The sequence below is a fragment of the Pongo abelii genome, chromosome 8 (genome assembly GCF_028885655.2).
Source record: "Pongo abelii isolate AG06213 chromosome 8, NHGRI_mPonAbe1-v2.0_pri, whole genome shotgun sequence".
Classification (NCBI taxonomy): domain Eukaryota; kingdom Metazoa; phylum Chordata; class Mammalia; order Primates; family Hominidae; genus Pongo; species Pongo abelii.
The window spans coordinates 54,374,207-54,398,405 of NC_071993.2; the positions used below are offsets into that span (position 1 = coordinate 54,374,207).

Here is a 24,199-nt window from a genome sequence, read left to right on the forward strand (position 1 = left end):
AATCAATGGACTGTCCTGGAAGACATTACTGAGGAACCCAGTAGGGACTCATCACCCCTCATTCCCTCGACTACAGTGCCCTTACTGTTTTCTCTTGTCTCTTCATGGAACTTGGGAGGTCCTAGATGAAAGGTCTCAAGGGAAACTCCCGCCTCATCTCCAACTCCATGGCTAGAGCATGCTCACCCCAGCATGGCTAGGGGCCTTCAGCGTGGCTTGACATCCTCCGAACACGTGACTGCTCTCCTGAGATGTGTGGGTGTCTCCTCTGCTCTCATGCCCCAACTTCCCCATGTGCCTTGCTATGGACTGAATGTCTGTGTTCCCCCAAATCTGTATGTTGAAGCCCCAAGCCCCAGGGTGATATTATGGGAGGTGGTGCCTTTGGAAGGTAATTACGGTTAGATGGGGTCATGAAGGTGGTGCTTCCATGATGGGATTAGTCCTTACGAGGGGATGAAGAGACCAGAGCTTTCTTTCCCACATGTGAGGACACAGTGAGAAGTCGGCTCTCTGTCAGCCAGGAAGAGAGTCCTCACCAGGGACCCACCATGCTGGCTGGCACCTTAATCCCCAACACCCAACCTCCAGAACTGTGAGAAATACATTCTTGTTTTAGCCCCTAGCCCCTTGGTCTATGGAATTTTGTAGTGAAGATATCTCCTGGAAGCTTCTTTCAGACCCCCCAACTTCCCTGTCTCTGGCCCTTGACACCACTCTTGAACTTCCCTCCTGTCCTACATGTGGTATCTAAGGAGGAGTCAATGTCCCTTCTGAATGCTGAAAGGCCCTGAATGGTCGGGAGTGCCTCTGGCTTCCAAAAAGTGAAAGTTAGTCCTAGAATGACAGGTGGGGGCTAGAGGGAACAGCCCCTCCATCCTCAGGACAAGTGGGGGCGCTGGCCTTCCAAAGCTTCTCTTCAGGTGCAGAGGAGGGCAGGCTCATGTGAAGCAGCTGCTGGCTCTTTCCCTTGGTCTGCACGAGGCGCATCCTGCCCTGGGCAGGCCTGAAACTGAGCGCTGGGGATGCAGAGGGAACAGCCTTGAGGGGTTCATGTCTGGTCACCAAAGAGACAGACAAAGAACAAGCTGACAGGATGGGATGGGAGTGTGCAGACGGCCAGGCCTCAGGGAGGAAGGAGTCATGAGGAGGTCTGCAGCATGGGGGGGTACCGGGACTCAGAGGGAACCTGAGCAAAGGGGAGGACTTGAGCTGAGTCTAGGGGGACCAGGCCACTTTCCACATGCAGGGAAGATGTTGGCAGAAGCCCTGAAGAGAAGCTGTGCCTGCTGAGAACCATCAGACACAGGGTAGATCCATACAGGTCTCACTCAAGGGCATGGTGACCTTGAGGCCCCAGCTTCAGATAGGTAGGTTGCCTGCATTCTTCTGTCATCCCCGACTCCTCTCATTTGACTAGGTGTGAGTGTTAGAGTCAGTGTCTCCTAACTCATGAGATATCACCTGGCCACACATCAAAGTCATGTAGGCAGCTCTGTGAAAAGACACTGGTTTGGGGGCTCCTCCTCCTGAGATAAATATTGACTGGGCTGGGCAGGGGCTGGGAGATTTGACAGTTTTTAAACCTCCTGCAGCTATTTGAGTGTGTAGCTGGGATTTAGAACCACTCGTCCAAGGAATGTCTGCAGAGGCAGGCAAGCTCTTTCTCTGCGTGTCCCAGCCTATTAGCCGCCAAAGATGATTCCAAAGTCCATTCTTTCCACTTTAAAATACAAGATGCTGTTTGATAGATCTCATTTTATGTTTTTCAAAGCAATGGTTTTTTTTTTTTTTTTTTTTTTTTTTGGCAGAATTGAATGACTGTGGAGTTTGGGGAGAAATAGAGGCTGAGTGCCAGCTTTTCTTCCTCCTCTTGGAACTGGTGCATCAGCTTGTGGAAGCATGTGGAGCTTCTGTGGGGTCCTGGGGCATGGACAAGTGGGAATCAGTCAGCTGATAGTTCAGTAGGGCGTAGGGAGTGAAGCTTTGACTGCACCCAGGAGAGCTGTAGAAAAAAGTCACCAAGAGATATTAAATGTCATCACTTTCAGATTATTCATTATATATATAGGAATAATTTTAAAAGCAACTTGAGAGATCAACTGAAGAGGTGTGGACAGAGTTTTATGCACAGAGATACACATATTGAAAACCACCAACTTTTTCAGCAAAAAGAGAAAGCTGCTGTGCCAGATGACAGAATCCAGTGGAGAAAACATTTAGTGACAGGGAGATCACGGTATACTGCTAAGCCAAAGAAATATATAAGCCTATACATAAAGTAGCATCTCAACCGTGTAAAATTCAAGAATTAGGCCACAATTTTTAAGTATTTTCAAATACTGCAGCCTTTCAATTATCAGTTAATGGTATTACATATGAGTTATTATTTCTTTCTTATTTGTTAGTATTTTTAAAGATTTTCTGTAGAGTGCATTATTTTCATAATCAGAAAAAAAATTATAACAAAAATGTCATAACAAGTCAATTAAGTGGCAAGTGGCCAACTGGAGGAAGGGTTTCCACATCTAGCAAATAAAAAGATAGAATGTTCATTGCATTTGAATTTTGGATAAATGACAAATAAATGTTTAGTATAAGTATATCCCAAATATCGCCTAAGATATACTTATGTTAAAAAAGTATTTGTTACATCTCTGAAATTCTAATTTAATTATGTATTTCTTTAATTTATCTGATAACCCTACCTGGAGGGGAAGGTGAACAGGCCCAGGCCATGTGGGAGATTTCAAGCCATCCTGAGAGCTCCCGGGCTGCCCAAGACACAGGCTTAGGCTGGGCTTCCCTATGCCAAGTGATGGAAGGCACCATCTATGCAGCAGCCTTGCTGTCTTCTGAGTCCTCAGATCAATTGTCTTCTTATTTCTGGACTTAAGTACAGCTGTTCCAGCATATACACCTACTTCATGCAAATGATAACAATAATATTTATTTGTGTTGCATGCTAACATTCTCAATGGGCATCATATTACTAATCACATGTGTGGATTTTTATCTCTGATGGGACACCCAGCAAGTGTCAGGTCTTAACACAGCTTCTCTAAGACAGGGTCTATTCTTAGTCCCATTTTGTGGCTGAGGAAACCAATGTTCAGAGAGGACAGAAGCTTGCTGGAGGCCACACAGCTGCAGGGTCTGGTCTCAGAGCCCGCTGCCCTGCCCCCACTGAGCCTGGTGCAGGAAAGCTCTTCTCTGTGCTTTGCTCTGTCACTGTAATCTTGGAAGCAGCCCTGGGAGATGGCAGCCCTGGGAGATGCCTACCTTAGGAAAGCTAAGTCCCCTCTCCTCCTCCCCCCACCCCAGCAGGATCCCATTGGTTTCTTCTGATCTTTTTCCCTCCCTCTCTGCAATGGAGGTTTTTGGAATCTGCTGGGTCTGCCAGATCCTCTCACTGTCTCTGAACCTCAGGCAAATCACCAGAGCTCCCAGTGCATCAATACTCTCACTTAATCCAGAAACATGAACTTGGCTCTCAGTGCAAACACCCTTCCCACCGGGTTGCAGCATTCCCAGGTGACTTTTAAGTGGGTTACGGTGAAAGTTTCTTCAAAAGCATCTCTTTTGCTGCTATCAGGGCTTTAACTGCTGATTAATGATTTATAATATAACAAACAGAAAAGTGTTTTTTTTTTATGGTTGAATTTCTGGCTTCGGCTCTTATCAATCTTATATTGTCTAGAAAAAACCAAGATCATGACTTCTGAGGAAAACCCCCACATACATCTCATTGTACTTATTTCTTGGTGAAATCCTTAAACTGAAGTCTTGTTGTGAATACATTGTTTCTAATTTTTCTTATTTCTTTGAGTCCCTTCAAGGCCTCTCACCAAACCAAATCCTAAAGCTTTCTTGGAAATCCAGAAAATTAAGTGAAACAAGAACACTGTAGAATATATTAAATGGTCTGGCACAAATTAATGAAAAGCTCTTTGCTTGTAAAAGAAAATAAAGATTCAGTTCACTCAAACAAGGAAAGCTCTGTGGCGAAAGCCCACATTTTCCATTTGGCTTCAGCACCTCCAAGTGCAGTGAGTGGTGAGTGAGCAGCTCAGTGTGCATATGCCACTGTCTACACGGGTGGCATGAGGAAGAAGAGTGGCCCAGCACAAGGCAGGGTCTGCTCAAGGACGGTAACAGATAGAGAACACCGTGTTCATTTTCTGCGTGAGGAGATGGATCCTCCCATGCACAGAGGGGTCCAGCAACATGCTCAGAATCTCCCAGCTAGTAAATCATGAGGCTGGACCTGACCCCAGACCCTGAGCTTTCCAGCACATGGCTCTGCCTCCCTCATGGGCCAACGTCTCCAAAGTCTAAGGAAGTATCAATCCTTTAAAGTCAGCATGTACTGCAGTTCAGAGGTTTATGAACCTGGGGTTGGCTTTGAACCATCTCCAGGGCCTGCCTTTGGGCTGCCCTGGAAGCTTTCTTGGCACCTTCAGTCATCATTGGGCTAGCCTCCATCATTCCTATCTCCCTCTGAACTGATTCTCTTTTCCAGCTTCAGCATGAGGGAGAATGCCAAGGTCATAGACCATGGCCAACAAGTAAACTGTGAAGATTTGTCCCCTTCACAGTGTGGTACCCTAGAGCAAGTTATTTGACCTCCAGGACTGTCTCCTTGTCTGCAAAGTGGGTATACTAATGATCACTTCCAGGACTGTTGCAAAGATTTATGAGACACTGAAGATGTTCAGTAACCTTGTCCATCCTCCAGCTCTTTGCAGGTTCAAATGTTTCAGATAAACCAGACCCTGAATGAGTAGGAGAAGGAACATGTGAAGAAAGCTAGGGGCCCACAACATCCCTCTCTTTGTACAAGGTAATGCAGTTCTACTCCTAAAAATCATCCTCCAATAAAACTGTATCTAGGGTAGAACTTGCCCAGTGATACTTGGTATCTCTCTGTGGTCAATGATAGGACTAAGTTGGACATGAGAGATGCTATTCTCAGAATTAAAGGTCAGGGAATACAATGTGGTGACTGCAACCTGGTGCTCAGCTACCCATTAAGAAGCTCTTTAAAAAGTAAAGTCGTGGTGACATTCAGGGATGGTAGTGTGGCCACTTCAGGTGACAGACACTCAAAGCTCTATGTGGAATAGTGGAGGAGCCTCAAACTGTTCCCTGGCCCCGTCCAGAAGGAAATGCCCATGCCAGGCGTCTTGGGCATGGTGTTCTTGCCTCTCGCCTGGCTCCCCATCCAATCTGCAGCCCTCTGCCAAGGATTGAAGTCATGGCCACCTCCACTTCCAACGCCCGCTCTGTGGCTGTGCCAGGAGTTGGGCATTAGCTCCCTTTCACTTATTTGTAGAGGATGAATTATGCCAGGGTCGTGTTAACCATCATTTGGAGATTATTTCTGGAGACAGAAAACCCTTTAGCAGCAAGCACTGGAGGTTATACAACGACTGTGCGAGGGAGACTCTTGGATACTCAAAATAGACCTTCCAAGGTGAGGTCATCATCAAATGGCGCTCTGGGGACAGAGTTTACGGACTCACCTTTGGAATACTGTGTGGTGAGCGTGCCGTCGCCCCAGCCAAGAGCAGGGCCTGCTCTAATGCAGCTGGGCTCGCCCTCATTTATGTTGGGATGGTGCTCAGTGTGGATTGATGGAAAGAGGTGGAGCAGGATCCAGAAACATCCACTACCTCACTCATGTTATCTGATAGCACAAGGGATCCAGTGTTAGGGAGACCCAGGGCCTGGCCCTGGACATTTCACATGTCCAGTTCTTTTTTAACCCTTTGCTGCAATGTGCTGTTTGGTCTGTGGATCCTGTGGCTGGTTCCCACATGCTTGTGTTTTTCTGTCTTCATGATGAGAACTGTAGCTCTAGATCTTTGAAGCTTGATTTTGCTTGGGGACCCACTGCATGAGAGCACTGCATCATAGGAAATGTTAAGTTCCAAATATCCCCAAGAGAGCTTCCCTTACAAACTGCAGAATAGGACTTTGCTCTTTTCAACCATTAATGAGGTCTAAAATTGGAAAGGCCAGCCAGTGAATATCTAATGTTTTTGACTGAATTCACCCCATAAGAATTATATTATATGTCTGTATTAGTCAGCTAGGGCTGCCATAACAAACTGCCACAGACTTGGTTGCTGAAAACAACAAAAAATTAATTATCCCAGTTCTGGAAACAAGAAGTCCAAGATCAAGATGCCAGCAGAGTTGGTTTTTCCCCAAAGCCTCTCTGCTTGGCTTGTAGATCCCATCTTCTCACTTGTCCTCACATGGTCTTTCCTCTGTGTGTCCATGTCTGTGTCCCAATCTCCTCTTCTTATAAGGACACGAGTCATATTGATTAGCATCCACTCTAAGGACCTCATTTTAACTTCATCACCTCTTTAAAGACCTTGCCTCCAAATACAGTCCCATTCTGAGGTTCTGGGCGGCAGGGCTTCCACTATGAATTTGGAGGGGGTACAACCCAGCCCATAACAATCTCAACATTCAGTACATAAAGATAACTAACAAAGGCTGGGTGTGGTGGCTCATGCCTGTAATCCCAGCACTTTCGGAGATCGAGGCAGGTGGATCACCTGAAGTCAGAAGTTTGAGACCAGCCTGATCAACATGGTGAAACCCTCTCTACTAAACATATAAAAATTAGCTAGATGTGGTGGTGCGTGCCTGTAATGCCAGCTACTTGGGAGGCTGAGGAAGGACAATCGCCTGAGCCTGGGAGACAGAGGTTGCAGTGAGTCAAGATCATGCCACTGGACTAAAGCCTGGGTAACCAAGGGAGACCCTGTCTCAAAAACAATAATAATAATGATAATAATAATAATAATAATGAGATGTGAGTTAAAAAAAAACAGAACAAAACAGTACTTACCTGATACGGTTTGGCTGTGCCCCCACCCAAATCTCAACTTGAATTGTATCTCCCAGAATTCCCACGTGTTGTGGGAGGGACCCAGGGGGAGGTAATTGAATCATGGGGCTGGTCTTTCCCATGCTATTCCTGTGATAGTGAATAAGTCACGAGATCTGATGGGTTTATCAGGGGTTTCCGCTTTTGCTTCCTCATCATTTTTTCTTGCTGCTGCCATGTAAGAACTGCCCTTCACCTCCCACCGTGATTCTGAGGCTTCCCTGGCCATGTGGAACTGTAAGTCCAATTAAACCCCTTTTTCTTCCCAGTCTCAGGTATGTCTTTGTCAGCAGCAACAAAACGGGCTAATACATTACCTTTACGATGTGGGAGACCATTTGATCTTTGCTATTCTATTCTATTTCTTTAAAATAACCCTGGTAATGACCCACCAAAATGATTTCACAATCCACTAATGGTTACAACCCACAGTTTTTCCAGATCAAGGCCAAACCCTGAGAATACTTATTTCCACTCTAATCTAAGGAGCTAAGCAAATACTAATCAGAATCAAAGACTTTATCTTAATGATGGGGGAGCTGAGACCATGGATAGGCTTGAGCAGGCCTGGTCAGGGAATGGTGGTTACAACAGTGGCCCCAGTCTGGGGACCAGGGGTTTGAGCTTCTTCCAGAAAGAAGGATGGCCAGGCAGGATCAGGATGGAGGGGGAGTGAGAACTGTGTCTGAGACACAATGCCAGGGGACAAAACCAGGGGACCATTCAAAGAGAAGTGCAGGGCAGAGAAAAGAAGGAGCTGACAAAAAGGCCAGACTCAGGGCAGAGTCAGGGACAGAGGAACGAGCTAGAGCCACGTGGCTGCAAGCATCCTAAAGGTCAGAGCTCATCTATGTTGGGGATGGTGTTGGCACAGGCTCGGTCCCTGCGTGCTGTAGGCTACAAAACAAGTGTTGCCCTTTTAGGTCCACTTCGTCTCGTTAGCCTTTTCCATAGAACACGTGGGAGCTCTAGCTGAGTCCATGTGACAGGACATCTCACAACAGAGGGGCCCTGACACTTTACACTTGAAAAGTTTGGGGAAGCCAAGGAGAGGAGTCTTTAGCTACTGGAAAATCACCAGAGAAAGCCAAGCTGCAGAGAAAGCCATTTCTAAAATTCCAAAATGGTCATCCCAGCATTATGCCAATTACCTTCCTAAAACACAGGCGCCATACACCCAATCCCTTGATTATGTGAACACACACTGTTTCCTGATGGAGTATATAGTTGTTGCTTTAGAACAGAGTAAAAATTCTTTAACATGGAATTTAAGCCCTAAGGATTTTTTATATCATCCTCCAACTTAAATCCTTCCAGCTTCTTAATTTGTCATTTATACCCCCTGCCACTTCCTACTGTATATACATATTTTAATATCATGGTAATAATACCAGAGATATGGTGCTCTGCTTTTTAAAAATAGCAGAAAAGAATTTCAAACAAGCTATTTTTAATAATAAGAATTGCAAAATAATCTAATATAAAAAGAGCCCAAAAAGAGTATATGTACAGCTGAAACAAGAAAAATCCAATAGACATCATGAATCCACCATCCAGCTTAAGAAACAGACCTTTTCAAATGTACGAGAAACCCATAATGTCCCCTTCCTCAATTATACTGCACCTACTCCCTGCAAGTGACTGTCATCCTGAATAATGTCTTCATCACCTGTTGCTTTTCTGTGTCATTTTCAACACAGTATCAAACTTTAAAAAATCATATTTTGTAAATTCAAGTTGCTGATGTTCAGAAATGCAATGTGACTTTCGTGTTTTGAATTTAAAAAAATTCAACTAGTAAATTTGTCTATTCTAAACAATTATCTGTGGGTTCTTTGGGGTTTTCTATATAGAAAATCTTAACATCTACAAATAATGACGCTTTGTTTATTGCTTTCCAATCTCTCTTTTATTTCTTTTTTCTTCTTACTGCACTGGTTAAGCCCTTTAATACATTATTGAGCAGGAAAGAGAAAAGCAGTCATTCTTGCCATTTTTATGATCTTAAAGGGAACGTCTTAAACATCTTTACATGTGATTTGCTGTAGGTTTTGTTAGGTGCTCTTTATTAAGTTAAGGAAGTTCCTCCCATTCTTGTTTTGTTACAAGTTTTGTTTTGTTTTAAGTCATTAGTGGATGTTGAATTTTGTCAAACAGATCTCTGCATTTGTAAACCTGAGCATGGACTTTGTGCCTTCGATCTGTTGGTGTGATGTGTTACACTAAATTGATTTTCAAAATTAAACAACTTTGTATTCCTGGGATAATCTCAACATGATTATGATATATGATTCTTTATACATTTTCCTTTGTGTGTTCTTTATGGCAGTTTTGTTTAGATGTCTTCACTCTTATTTATAAAGAAACTTAATCTGTAGCTTTACTTTCTTGCAGTTACTCATCTGTTCTTAGTATCAGACATATGATAGCCTCATAAAATGAGTTAGGATGTGCTTTCACTTTTTCTATTCTTTGGAAGAGTGTGTGTAAGATAAAATTATTTGATCTTTGATGTTTGATAGAAATCAACTGTAAGGCCGCTTGAGTCTGGGGTTTCCTTTGTGAAAGAATTTTAACAACTAATGAGGCCTCCTACATCTTCTTGAAATAATTTTAGTAAGGTTTTTTTTAGTTATGTATCTTTCTTGTCATTTATTGCTATGACATTGTTCATAACATCTATTTGTTACTAGTTCATAGCATTTTTCTTTGTCCTTTCCTTTTGTGCCTTATTTTGGATGGAGTGCTTTAAAATCAGATTCCACTATTATCCTTCTACTTGTTTTACAAATATAATTGTCTCTTCTATTAGTGATTATCTTAGCTATTTCAATATGCGTGTTTAAGAATGTCCAAAGCTTATCAATATCTACTGTAATCTCAACTGATACACTTGATATACTGCATTTCAAGGTTTATTGCTTTCCACAAGTGGGTGTGCTGTGAAGCTAATGAAATATGAGTTTTTCAGAATGCTTCATTTACATGAGCTCTTTCTAATCTGCTGAGCCTAATTTTGCTTTTTAAAATTTGGTATTCTTTTTGTTAACAAGGCACATTTTGTACATTTACAGTCTCACAGAACCTGGATTGACCCCTGATATTTTCAAATCATTCTGTGGATTTCTAACTTCTGTGCCAGCTCAGCATTATATTTAAAAATATATTATTTGTGGCTGGAAGTGGTGGCTCACACCTGTAATTCCAGCACTCTGGGAGGCTGAGGTGGTCAGATCACCTGAGGTTAGGAGTTTGAGACCAGCCTGGCCAAAATGGCCAACCTGTCTCTACTAAAAATACAAAAAATACACAGGCTTGGTGGCAGACACCTGTAATCCCAGCTACTCAGGAGGCTGAGGCATGAGAATCATTTGAACCCGGGAGGGGGAGGCTGCCCTGAACCGAGATTGTGCCACTGCACTTCAGGCTTGGCAACAGAGTGAGGCCTCATCGAAAAAAAAGAAAGAAAGAAAGGAAGAAAGAAAGAAAGAAAGAAAGAAAGAAAGAAAGAAAGAAAGAAAGAAAGAAGAAAGAAAGAAAGAAAGAAAGAAAGAAAGAAAAAAAGAAAGAAAGAAAGAAAGAAAGAAAGGAAGGAAGGAAGGAAGGAAGGAAGGAAAGGAAAGAAAGGAAAGAAAGAAAGAAAGAAAGAAAGAAAGGAAAGAAAGAAAGGAAAGAAAGAAAAGAAAGAAAGAAGAAAGAAAGGAAAGAAAGAAAGGAAAGAAAGAAAAGAAAGAGAAGAAAGAAAGAAAGAAAGAAAGAGGGAGAGAGAAAGAGAGAGAGAGAAAGAGAAAAGAAAAAAATAATTTGTATTGTATCTGTTGTTTCATCTGTCTCAGCAGATCTAAGGGATCTCACTGCTGTGGCAGGGACTGAGATCATGAAACTTGTTACTTGACTGCAAACATGGCCATTTCTTATAGAAAAGTTAAGATATCAAATAGTGGATCCCAAAGCTTTTGAGGACAATGAATTATGGAGTCAGTTCTAGGGAATAGAACCAGTTTCTAATCAGGGACATTCTCTTATCCCAGAGCAGGGGGTTCTGCTGGAGCCCAGGTAGATTTCAGTAGTTGTAATGTACCTCCCTTTCATCTCCTTCCGGGTGGAAGTGTCTATTTAGTTATTCTTCTGTCTCTGTCTCATGATTGTACTCTGAATTAGGAATTAGGGGCAAATAATTTCTTTTTTTAGTTTTTAGGTCTTTGTGCCTGACTTAGATGACAAGATCCTGAACTTTAAAGAGCTTGATGTCATAATGAGATGAAACTTTTGGGTCTAGGGGTGAGAACACTTTGCCAGATGACCGTGCTTTGGGCTCAGGAAAGCCCTTGACCAGAGCCTGGTTCTGCTTCCTGGGTCCACAGTCTGCTCTTGGAGGCACTTGGAGCCACTCCTAGTTTTTGCTCTGCATCAAAAGCTAGTAGGGTATTTCTGGAAAGAGAAGTCCATCCTGGGCTTTTTTTTTTTCTGAACATTAAATATAGACATTAAGTATAAACACTAAATAAAATAAAAATAAATATTAAATATAAATAAATATAATAAAAATATTTTCCAAGGTGTTAATTCATTTAAAACAAATAACTGAATAAAGTATCTTTGGGTGGCTGCTAGAGTTAATTAAGTTACCTATTTATTTTCAAATATTCATGCCCCTCTTCATATAAATAATTATTGGAGGGGGCTTATGAAAATTGATATGGGTTAAAAAAGAGTCAGTGAGGCTAAGAGAGTAGAAATAGTAAGATGAGGCATGAAATATGCTTTCTAAGATCCCACACACAAAGGGATCTTAAAGTGTTTCTGGGACTCCAAGCAACCCACCAGAAAAGGAAAACAGGATCCTGTGACATGGATTACAGTGTCCTTGATATAAACAAACTGTAATGATTGCATACTGCACTTTATGCTGCTGATACTTGAGACCCACAGCCCTGTCACTGAATAGGGCCAGGGACAGCGTCCTTTACCAATATCCTCACAGAGTTAGCAATGGTGGGTTTCCCAGCTGCCTTTGAGTTTGCTTTCCACATGTCTGCACTTTAAGCAGGAAGCAAACTTTCATGAAAAGAGCTCCATGGGAGGGGCTCTGAGAACGAGGTCCATGCTGCTCTGGATTAATCCTTCGCTAAATTCTCAATGAATTATTTTTTCTCAACTTGAAATGTGAGGTGATGTTTTCAAGGTTTGACTCCCTGATACTTGCACTGAAGCTGGTGTTCCTTGCCCTTCCATTTGAAGGATGACAGAAAAATGCTTAGTCAGAGCGAATCCCAGATTCCATGCTCTGCAGAGAGCTGGACAGCTGCTTAACCAGGACACCAGCTTGAGAGCAGGTCATGCTGCCTATCCCACCCCTGCCCAGCATCCAGGGCTGACCTCTCTCCACTGCACAAGAGGCTTCTGGAGGGTCAAGCCCATTCCTGACTTGCTCACTGTTTGTATTGGTCTGCAGGGGCTGCTGTAACAAAGTGCTGCAAGCTGAGTGGCTTAGAGAACAAAATGTATTGTCTTGAAATTCTGGAGGCTGGAAGTCTGAAATCACAGTGTCATCAGGGCTGGTTCTAGGCCACTCTCCTTGGCTGTGGATGGCCATTGGCATATTCATATGGTCTTCTCTCAACTGTATGGCTGTCTCCAAATTTCCCCTTCTTATAAGGACACCACTCCTCCTATTAGATTAGGGCCTGTTCTAATTACCTCACCACACCTCTGTAAAGTCTCTATCTCCAAATAAGGTCACATTCTGAGGTTCTGTGTGTTAGGATATCAACATATGAATTTTGGGTGAACACCAACCTTAACACCATCATAGCTCCAGTTCCTAACACAGTAAAAAAAACAACTGCACAGCACTAAAAAAATTTGGAGAATTAATGTAAGAAGACATAAATTGGAATCTATTTTATCAATAGACAGAATGTGTTCCAGGCCCAAGATTTTAATGTTATAGCAATAATTCTGGGCTGGAAAATTTAAAATAGATGTTACTAAATGCTCATGTTAATCATAAAAGGCTTAGCAAAGTTTAGCAGAAGTAAGTTATGTGACTTTCTGAGGAACACTCCAAGATGAGCCCATTATAAAAAGTACCTCTTAGCAAATGAATGAGTTGAACTTGCACCTACACAGGGTCGTTACCCAAACATATAGGCACATCTTGGAGATACTACAGGTTTGGTTCCACACCACTGCAGTAGAGTGAATATCTCAATAAAGCAAGTTGTATTCATCCATTTTCATACTGCTATGAAGGAATACCCAAGACTGGGTAATTTATAAAGAAAAATAAGTTTAATGGACTCACAGTTCCACACGGCTGAGGAGGCCTCACAATCATGGTGGAAGGTGAAGGAGGAACAAAGGCACATCTTACATGTCAACAGGAAAGAGAGTGTGTCCAGGGGAACTATCTTTTATAAAACCATCAGATCTCATGAGACTTATTCACTATCACGAGAACAGCATGGGAAAACCCCATCCCGCACCCCATGATTCAATTACTTCCCACCGGGTCCCTCACATGAAACGTGGGGATTATGGGAGCTACAATTCAAGATGACATTTGGGAAGAGACACAGTCGAACTATATCACAAGTCACACAGGTTTTTTGGTGTCCCAGTACATATAAAAGTTATAATTTACAGTATACTGTAGTCTACTAAGTGTTCACTGTCTAAAAAACATACCTTAATTTAAAAATACTTTGCTGCTAAAAATGTTAACAATCATCTAAGCCTTCAATGAGTCATTATCTTTTTGCTGGTGGAGGGTCTTCCCTCAATGTTGATGGCTGCTGACTGATCAGGTTGGTGGTTGCTGAAGGTTGAGGTGGCTGTGTCAATTTCTTAAGCTAAGACATCAATGAAGTTTTTAGCATCAATTGAGCCTTCTTTCAGTGAAAGATTTCTCTGTAGCATGCAGTGCTGTTTGATAGCATCTTGCACACAGAACTTCTTTCAGATTTGAAGGCCATCCTCACAAACCCTGATTTATCAAATAAGTTTGTGTAATATTCTAAATCCTTTGCTGTCATGCCAATGATGTTCACAGCTACTTCACTAGGAGTAGATTGCATTTCAAGAAATCGGTTTCTTTGCTTATCCATAAGCAACTCCTCTTTCTTTTGAGTTTAATCACCAAAAATCAGCAATTCAGCCACATATTCAGGCTCTGCTTCTAATTCTAGGTCTCTTGCTATTTCCACCACATGTGCAATTACTTTCTCTACCGAAATCTTGAATCTTTCAAAGTTATCCATAAGGTTTGGGATCAACTTCTTCCAAATTCCCACTAATGTTGATATTTTGACCTCCTCCCATGAATGATGAATTCTCTTAGTGGCATCTATGATGATGAATCCTTTCAGAAGGTTTTCAATGTATTTTTCCCAGACCTATCAGAGTAATAATCATCTATGGAAGCAATGGCCTGACAAAATGTATTTCTTAAGTAGTAAGACTTGAAAGTTGAAATTACTTCTCGATTCTTGGGCTGCAGAAAGGATGTTGTTTTAGCAGGCATGAAAATAACATTCATCTCCTTGTATACCTCCATCAGAACTCTTGGGTGATCAGGTACATTGCCAATGAGCAGTAATATTTGGAAAGAAACCTTTTTTCTGAGCAGTAGGTCTCAAAAGTGGGCATCAAATATTCAGTAAACCATGCTGTAAATAGATGTGCTGTCATCTAGACTTTATTATTCCATATATAGAACACAGGTAGAGATTTAGCATAATTCTTAAGGGCTTTAGTATTTTTGGAATGATCAATGAGCATTGCCTTAAATTTCATGTCACCAGCTGCATTAGTCCCTAACAAGAGAGTCAGCCTGACCTTTGAAGCTTTGAAGCCAGGCATTGACTTCTCTCTACCTATGAAAGTTTTAGATGACGTCTTCTTCCAACAGAAGGCTGTTTTGTGTACATTAAAAATCTGTTGTGGCCAGGCGCAGTGACTCACGTCTGTAATCCCAGCACTCTGGGGGGCCGAGGCGGGTGGATCATGAGGTCAGGAGTTTGAGACCAGCCTGACTAACATGGTGAAACGCTGTCTCTGCTAAAAATACAAAAATTAGCTGGGCATGGTGGCTCACACCTGTAATCCCAGCTACTCAGGAGGCTGAGGCAGGAGAATCACTTGAACCTGGGAGGTGGGGGTTGCAGTGAGCTGAGATCATGCCACTGCACTCCAGGCTGGGTGACAGATCGAGACTCCATCTCAAAAAAAAAAAAAAAAAAAAAAAATCTGTTGTTTAGTGTAGCCACCTTCATCAATGATCTTAGATCTTCTGGATAACTGGCTGCAGCTTCTCCATCAGCACTTGCTACTTTAGCTTGCACTTTATGTTGTGAAGATGGCGTCTTTTAAACCTGAAGAACCAACCTCTGCTAGCTTCAAAACATTTATTTTGCAGCTTCCTCATCTCTTTCAGACTTTGTAGAATTAAAGAAAACCTGGGCCTTTCTCTGGGTTACGCTTTAACTTAAGGGAATGTTGTGGCTGGTTTGATTCTCTATCCAGACCACTAAAACTTTCTCCATATCAGAAATCAGCCTGTTTTGCTTTCTTATCATTCATGTGTTCACTGGAGTAGCACTTTTAATTTCCTTCAAGAACATTTCCTTGGCATTCACAGCTTGGCTAACTATTTGGCACAAGAGACCTAACATTTGGCCTATTTTGGTTTTCAACATGCCTTCCACAGTAAGCTTAATCATTTCTAGCTTTTGATTGAAAGTGAGAGACGTGTGACTCTTCCTTTCTCCTGAACACTTAGAGTTCATTGTAGTGTTATTAACTGGCCTAATTTTAATATTGTTGTTTCAGAGAATAAAGAGGCCTGAGGAGAAAGAAAGAGACAGGGGAATGGCCAGTTGGTGGAGCAGTCAGAACACACTATTTATCAATGGAGTTTGCCGTCTTGTATGGGCATGGTTCCTGGTGCCTCAAAACAATTATAATGGTAACGTCAAAGATCACTGACCACAGATCACCAAAACAGATGCAATAATTATGAAAAAGTTCAAAATATTGTGAGAATTACCAAAATGTGACACAGAGACACAAAGCGAGCACTTACTATTGGAAGAATGGCACTGATAGACTTGCTTGACCCAGGGTTGCCACAGACCTTCAATTTGTAAAAACATGCAACATCTGCAAAGCGCAATAAAGTGAAGAACACAAAAATAAGGTATGCTTGTAGTTAACATGAAAGGAAAGCTTCCAAAGTGATGACTTGGGTTTGAAAGGGCTGGTCTTGATCTAACACTAAGGAGACATCCAGTGAACTATCTGGCTTCGTAACTTTAACATGAGCACTTCTGCTCCAAGCTGTCTGTGCCATCACAGCTGCAATTGAGAGGCATTCCTTATTCTCCTTCCCTCACCAAAATGTAAATAGCTGTGTTTATTTTTTCTGATTGAATGGGTAATGCATGCTAACTGTAAAGAAGATAACTAACAAATCTGAAAACTAAAAAGAAAATGTTCCTTATAAACCTCTAGAAGTTTATGATAGCAACTTCACAATGAAACTGTATATCATTCCAAACATTTAACTTAAATATGTGAAATATGACATACATTTATCCAAATGGGATCATACAATATGCACTATTTCATCACTTGAATTTGGCACGTAATAAATCATGACCGTGAAGCATGCTGAAACCTACTTGGTAGCATTGTAGGATGTAGCTCTCCCTAGAAACCTGGCTCTTTACTGAGGAACATGCAGCATTTCTAGTTTCTGCTACTAAAAATATCATTTCATAAAACTTCGGATAGGTACACATTTGTATGATCACCCAATAATTTCCTAATGAAGTGCCCAGAAGTAGAATTGCCACATTAAAATGAATACATATTATCCTACAGATTTTTACAATATTCTTCAGAAATATTGTACCAGTACTCACCCTTACCAATAGTCCTTGAAATTGTGTTTACCCACAACTTAAACTATATCAGACGTTATTCTTTTTAAATTTTGCCAATTTGATGGATAAATGTAATATCTCATGGTCAGTATAATTTACATTTCTTTTATAACCTGATCTGTTCATTGGCCACTTGCTTTTTTTCCTTTTTGATTTTCTTTTTTCATTTTTTATGTTTATTATTTATTTGTCAATTTTCTCCCCTACATCTTCTCCATTGTCCCTTTCTGAAACTTCAATTCATTCAATTTTGGATGTATATTTTGGTTTTTCTTTTGCTTCATATTGTGTGAGAATTTTGTTTATTTTCTAGAATGTCTAATGACTTGCTATCTTGGCAATTATATCTCTAAGAAGTCTTTATTGTTCTCAGATTGTTCTCTTTTCATAGTCCCTTCTTCTTGCTTTAAATAAATAAATATATAGATATATTTGCTGCTTCTTAATTAGCTTATTTATTTATTTATATCTATCTATCTGTCATCTATTATCATCGTATGTAGATACATCCTTTAATTATTTTGGCTTCCAAGAGAATAGGTTGAAATATCAGCACTATCCGTTTATATGAAGTTGCCCATATTGTGCACAAGTTCCACACTCTGTAAGTAGTTTTGGAATGGATGGAGGGAGAGAGGTATTACCAGGTTTGTGACTGCCTTATAGTTCCCAGTATCCTCAGTTTCCTTTTTCTTCACTTTTGAAACATTTGTCCATTTTCACAGAAGCCATGATTACTATATTAGTTAGAGTCAGTTTTGGCACAAATAATGCAATGCATTCAAGAGTAGCTAAACATATTACTATTACAGGATGGATATTGTTGTTTTTCCTCATGTGCCTAGGATCTGGTTCAGAGGTTCAGGACTGTCAGAACCATGATCTGAAATTCTTGTGGCCTTTCCTAAATGGCTGCAAGATGGAAACACACTCTTGTTTTCTGGGAGGGGGAGAGTGAAGAGATAAGGAAGAAAGAGTAACACTTAGAGCTGGAAGCAGAAACTGCCTGCTGATGCTGCTGTCATCGCATTGGCCATTTAGAACAATTTCCCAGCATCCCTGGGGTTTGAGGTGATCATGTGACACTGTGACTGGTGCAGACACTGCTAGCTTCCTATCTACTGCCCATTCTTAACTTCTTTCTTACTTATATGCCTCAGAGTTTTGCTTAGTCTGTTTTTGTTTTGGTTCCTGACAGATTTTAGGACTTTTTGGAGTGACCTGTTAATTACCCTATTTTAAAACTCCCCAACAGTGCTTAGCCTAGGCTTGAGCACACAGCAGGTGTCCACAGTTCCTGGAATTTGGTTGGCTGCCAGTCAAGAACTTAATAAAACATAGCTACTACTTCTTGAAATTTTCCTATGCCAAGTACACTTCCAAATGCATCACGTATATTAATACATGTTATCCCACCATAGCCTTATGAGATGGATATTATTATTATTACACCCACTTAACTGATGAGGAAACCAAAGCACAGAGCGGCTAAGTAACTTGCCTGAAACCACACAGCTAGAAAGCAGAAAGGAAGGAATTGGAATTTGAAGGCAGGCAGCCTGCTTCCTGCACTTGTTTGCTACCGAATTGCATTAGTAAATTAAGCCGTAAGTGGCTTACACCTTCAAATCTTCATTACGTGATGAAAAGTGATAAAAAGCAAGAAAATATACAACTACTTTAAACCTATACATTAAGGGGAAACTGACAGCCATGGAAAGTCAAGGAACTAAAGAAACCTTGATGCTCAGACGTTCCATCTCTCACCTCTTGTCCACGTGGATCACACTGAAAATCTAACCACCTTCTTCCTCATTCATTCTGTGTTTGTGGAAACTTCCCAGTGATCAAAGCTGTCTTGGGGTGAAGGGTGAGCCCGGCCGTAAAGTGAGCTCTGTGAAGACTGCTGCCTTTCCTCCAGCCCAGGGCTGTCAACACAGTGGCTGAGGAGTGTTGTGTGACTCTCCTTTGAAGCAATAGGTCCATTGTGCAACCTCCATAGCATGGCCTAGTGAGAAGACAGAAGCCCAAGGGGCTCAGTGTAAGCTCATCCAGAAACTAGGAGACCACAGTTCCAGATCTATAAAATAAGGCTAGTTTGGATTTCTGGGAAGGAAATAGTTTATAAAATCAGCAGATAATGTGTAGATCCAGATGTAATATGTTGGCAGGAACAATGGGGGTGACTTTTTCTCACCAAAGAGAGTCTTTGATCTTTGCACAGAGCCAAGGTGGCAACTCTAGCAGCCTAGTTTAACTTCATTTCACGATCTGTGACCTTCTTGGTTCCCAAACTTTCATGTAAGGTATTGCCCGTTTAACAGGGAAGGAGACCTAGTCATGGCCTCTGGGAACTGGAGAAATACATACAGTGCTCCAAGCCTCCATGAAAATAGGCAGACCCAGGGATCTGACTCTCCTTTTATCTGTCTCTTCAGAGCCCTGCTCATCTTCTCTAGTCTCTTCTATGACCCAACAGGAAATTAACATGCCCTTTGTTCTCACAGCATAGCAGCTAGGGTAGGCTAAATCGTGCTGCAGTAACAAATCACCTAAAACTCTTTGTGGCTTACCACAAGAAGTTGATATCTTGGTCTCATAAAGTAGACTGCAGATCTGGGTGATTCTCCAGGCAATTTTCCTCCATATTTAGCAAGTCAGATTGTTTCCTTCTTTTGGCCTTTCCATTTCAACACTAAGCAATCCCCAATTGGTGCGGATGAAGAAAGAGGTGGAGGGTCAAGCAGCTGTAGTTAATTGCTTGGGCCTAGGAGTGGCACTATTTCTATTCGTGTTTCTTTGGTGAGAACTATTTACTTAGTCATACCTAAATTCAAGGAATACCTTATGATTCTCTGTGTAACTGAAAGTAGCAGAGTACTAAATATTGGTGAACATTAGCTCTGTTGATCATACAGACCAAAGCTCTCTTCATTTGCTAAAGAGTTCCATCTGGCTAACCTCTGAGCTATTACCTTTGTGTTAGCCAGATTCAGGATTATGGAGTCTTGGTGAGGAAAAAACTTGGAGGCCATTAGTCCAGTTTATCCCAAGTCAGGATCCTTGATATTAATCCTAACAAATGATTATCAAGCCTCTCTTTGGACACTTTCACGATGGAGTCTTGCTATCTTATGATATCTTATGAGCCAGAAAATTCCATGTTGAGACAGCTTTTTGTAAAATTCCTCCATGTTCTGATCCTGTCTACCTTCCTGGCAGGGCCAGTTCTCAAGTCCAATTCTCTATGCTTAATAGAACTGGCTCTACCCACACCCACTGTTCCATGCCCCTTCAAATGCCTGAGGCCATTGGCATGTTTCCATTTCATCTCCTCCTTGCTCGATTCCATAGCCTCAGTTCCCTCCACCACCCCCACATGACCTCCAATTTCTCCCTGTCTTGATCACCACTCTGTACGTCACCTCCTTTTAGTGTGGTATTCAGAACCTCTTGGTCTGATGGTTGTCAGATAAAGCGTTATCACTGATCTTGTTCAAGGTGTTGCACTATTCTAGCAGTGTGACCAAAGCAGCATTACTTTTCCCAGCAACCACATCACACTCTGGGCTTATATTCCAACTGGAGCTATTGGGATTTGAAGTCTAAAACTGACCCCCTCTTCCCTTCCAGGGTTCTGTCCCATGGTTTATAGGCAAAAAGAGACGTAAATAAAAGTGACAGGCTGATTAATGGTTGGGCATGCATCCCAAGATTGACAAAAGGCAGGCCTCTTTGATTTAAACTGGAATAGAGAATTCATCTTGAATTTTTGAGGCTGAAGGGTGACCGCAGCTCTCTGCATCCTATATTGAAGACAACTGGGAACTAATGTAAGGCTGACTTAACTCACTCATTTGAAGGTAAAGAAACTGGAATACACACAGGTATGCATACACACACACATACGCATTAGAAGATGGCCAGGCCTGCCTACAGAAGATGAGCCCTTGGCCTGGCCACTTATGCTTAGACTGCAGAGAAGGAGGAAGAGGCTTCTGGCTCCTCTACTGGCCTTGAAGCAAGCTGTGAAATAAATGTGTGAAAAGACACAGTAGCCCTGTCCATTAGCTAAGGGCTCTGAGTAATATACTTTCTTTCTTTCTTTCTTTCTTTTTTTTTTTTTTTTTGAGGCTGAGTCTTGCTCTGTCACCCAGGCTGGAGTGCACTGGCGAGATCTCGGCTCACTGCAAGCTCTGCCTCCCTGGTTCTCGCCATTCTCCTGCCTCAGCCCCCTGAGTAGCTGGGATTACAGGCGCCCACCACCACGCCCAGCTAATTTTTTGTATTTTTAGTAGAGACGGGGTTTCGCCGTGTTAGCCAGGATGGTCTCTATCTCCTGACCTTGTGATCTGCCTGCTTCGACCACCCAAAGTGCTGGGATTCCAGGCTTGAGCCACAGGCTTGAGCCATCTTTATTTAAATGTCTACTAGACCACTTCCCAATCTAACAAGATCATTTTGAATCATGACTTGATGATCCAGTAGATTAATTTTTCCCCATTCCAGGTGGTGTTGACTGGTTTTGTGTTATGCAACCTACTTAGGGGTAGGTTAAATTGTCACTGCAACACAATTTAACCTACCCTGGCTCTGTGCTTTGAGAACAGAGGATATGTGAGTTTCCTGTTGGATCAGAGAAGAGACTAGATGGGCTGAGCAGGGATCTGGTGAGACAGGAGAGCAACAGTTACAGAGGAGTGGGACACACATCTTAATATTTCTAACCAGGCTGATACTCCTTGAGTATCACTTTTAGCTATAAATTAATATGTCACATAGCATAAGATTAAAAAAATAGTATTTGAATGTGTTCTGCTAAAATTTTACTAATAGTAAAGCCTTCCCAAAGAGGAAATGGGATTGGTTTGTCAGGGCTTGTTCTTGGTGAACCCTTGTTGGCTCACCTTTTCCAGGTATGCCACCATCTTCAATGTAATGGCTTCACTTAGAATCTGTCTATGAAGGAGTATCTTGTCTTGTCTTTTGGAATCCACCCTTTTCTTCTTTATGCTCACCAGGACAACATCTGTCCATCTACCTCTTTACTAGGCTGATAGATTTTTTAACATTCGAAAGGCTTTTGTGCAAGAAGAATGGTTATACTTGTACATCTTGGATTTGATAGGAAGTTTATGAATCTTAAGATTGTAATAATAAATATCTTTACATGATGATAATATTTCCTCTAATCATATATTTCTAATATAATATTTCACAATTATGAATACAATAAATTAAACATTTCCTAATGTTTATACATCATTACAAATCTATTTGATCAAACTTTCCACTTACTAAAAAATGCAGATCAAATATATGAGATTCTCTTTAATGTCTTACATGCTTTGTAATAGTGGTTAAATATCTGAATCTCTTCTGAGTAGCTGCCCCAATCTAGGTCTCCTCTCTGCCTGAGTGCATGGGAGGAGCCTGTGGCCCCTAGCAATCTGATATGACTCCTTGGCCAATTCTGGCTGAAGGGCTGACAGCAGAAATGAAATGTGCCTCTTCTGGCTAAAACACTAAACTGCTAGAACAAGACCTTCCAGTGGTCTTTTCCTCTGTCTCATGGTATTGGTTGTTTTTAGCTACATAACAAATTGCCTGAAAACTTAGGAGTGTAAGACAACAGACATTTGTTATTTCACAGTTTCTGTGGGTCAGAAATTCAGAAATGGCTTCATTTGGTGGTTCTGGCTCCATGGTCTCTCCTGAGGTTTCAGCCCAGATGTACCCTGGGTTGCAGTTATCTCCAGAGTGGAGCTGGAGGATTTGCTTGTATGACTGCTCACTTACATGCTGTTGGTGCAAGGCCTCAGTTCCTCACTGGCTGTTGGAAAGAGGCCTCCACTCCATACCACATGGACCTCTCCTAGGACTCATTGAGTAGCCTCAAACATGGTAGCTGGCTTCCCCAGGAATGAGTTATCCAAGATAGAATAAGGCCCAAGTCACAATGCCTTCTATGACTGGTCTTGGAAAACATAGGTTGTTACTTCTGACACATTCTATTCATCAAAGGCAAGTGGCTAAGAACAGTCCACACTTAAGGGGAAGATCAGTCTCCAATTTTTGAGGGGAGAAGTATAAAATAATTTGTGAACAAAATTTTAAAACCATCACATTGAGTGACTGAACAAGCCGCATTTTCTGGGTGAGGCAACTGTGAGGCTGTGGAGCCCCTGTCAGCCTGGGTTCTTGAGTGACCTGGTGGAGCAGAGGGCCCTTTGCTGAACTAAGATGGATATGAAACACAAGAAAGAAATAAACCTTCATTGTATGAAGTCATTGGAATTTTACCTACACTATCCTGACTAGTAGTCATTTTAAGACATAAACATAAATAAAATCACACTGATAATATGTAAATGTGGTTACAAAATTATGAATTCTCTGTGTTTAAATGATTTTTATTTGTATATCATTCAAAAAGTTTCATTTTTTACACTCACATAGGGCTTCAGTAATTTTATGAGATACTAATAATCACAGCAGATCCCAAACCAGGTGCACACCATTTCGGGAGAGAAGAAGTTGCAGATTCTGGTCCAGGATAAGTCTGTTTGTTTAAAGTGATCCAAACCAAACCCCTGATTGAGTGCCTTTTGATACTAAAGTTCTATTTGTTACATTTGGACTTTTAAGCCTCTGCCTTTCAAAAGCCAAATTCAAAGATTTAATTTTTTAAAACTTGGTGTCTTTCCCAGAAATGATGTACTGTAAAAAGTTTCCTATGGCTGGCTGGCAGTACCTAAACTATTGTCCTGTCATTATGATGAATTGGCCTAGTCTATAAATATTAATTGGAAACTTATGCATGCCTTATCAATATTACATTATAATTAGTGGGGTCATCTTGAGGTTCCATCTACTGAGAGATGAGAGATGGAGTGTGTGCAATGTTTAGCTAATTAATCATCTTAGAACACTGTGAAATTCTCTGTTTAATTGGTTGCTGTGTAGGATCACAAGAGCAATCAATTGTTTGACTCCCTATACTACGCATGTTTTGGGGGATTTTAGTTTATTTATTGTTCCTTGTGTTTATTCTTTCTTATGCACAGAGACAGTGAGAAAGATCTCTATACTTTGTAAATGGATATATGCTCAATAGAAAAATGTAAATACAAACATAAGTACTTTTCTATTTATTAAAGCAATAAAACTAAACAAATCCTAACATGTGCATTCTTTTGCACACATTATATTAACTTTGCTTTTTCAAATATTGTTATAAATCCATGATCTTTCACAAAATCAACTTGTTTCAGCTAACCTTGAGTATTATTTTATTTTTCATGCTCTGCTTGGTTGATAGGACCCTTCAAACTCATACCTTTGT

General features: G+C 41.3%; 1 long non-coding RNA gene across 2 annotated transcripts; it reads right to left on the reverse strand.

Annotated features, from left to right (window-relative positions):
* Nucleotides 1-1,712: 1,712 nt before the first annotated feature.
* Nucleotides 1,713-22,779, reverse strand: LOC129048518 (uncharacterized). Of its 2 annotated transcripts, XR_008510891.1 has the most exons (5): nt 22,654-22,779; nt 18,622-18,862; nt 15,993-16,069; nt 2,709-2,923; nt 1,713-2,005 (listed from the first exon to the last, which is right to left on the reverse strand). It is a non-coding gene; the product is annotated as an uncharacterized LOC129048518 (long non-coding RNA). The 2 variants fall into 2 exon arrangements; XR_008510890.2 differs by lacking the exon at nt 2,709-2,923.
* Between the last annotated feature and the right edge of the window lie 1,420 nt (nt 22,780-24,199).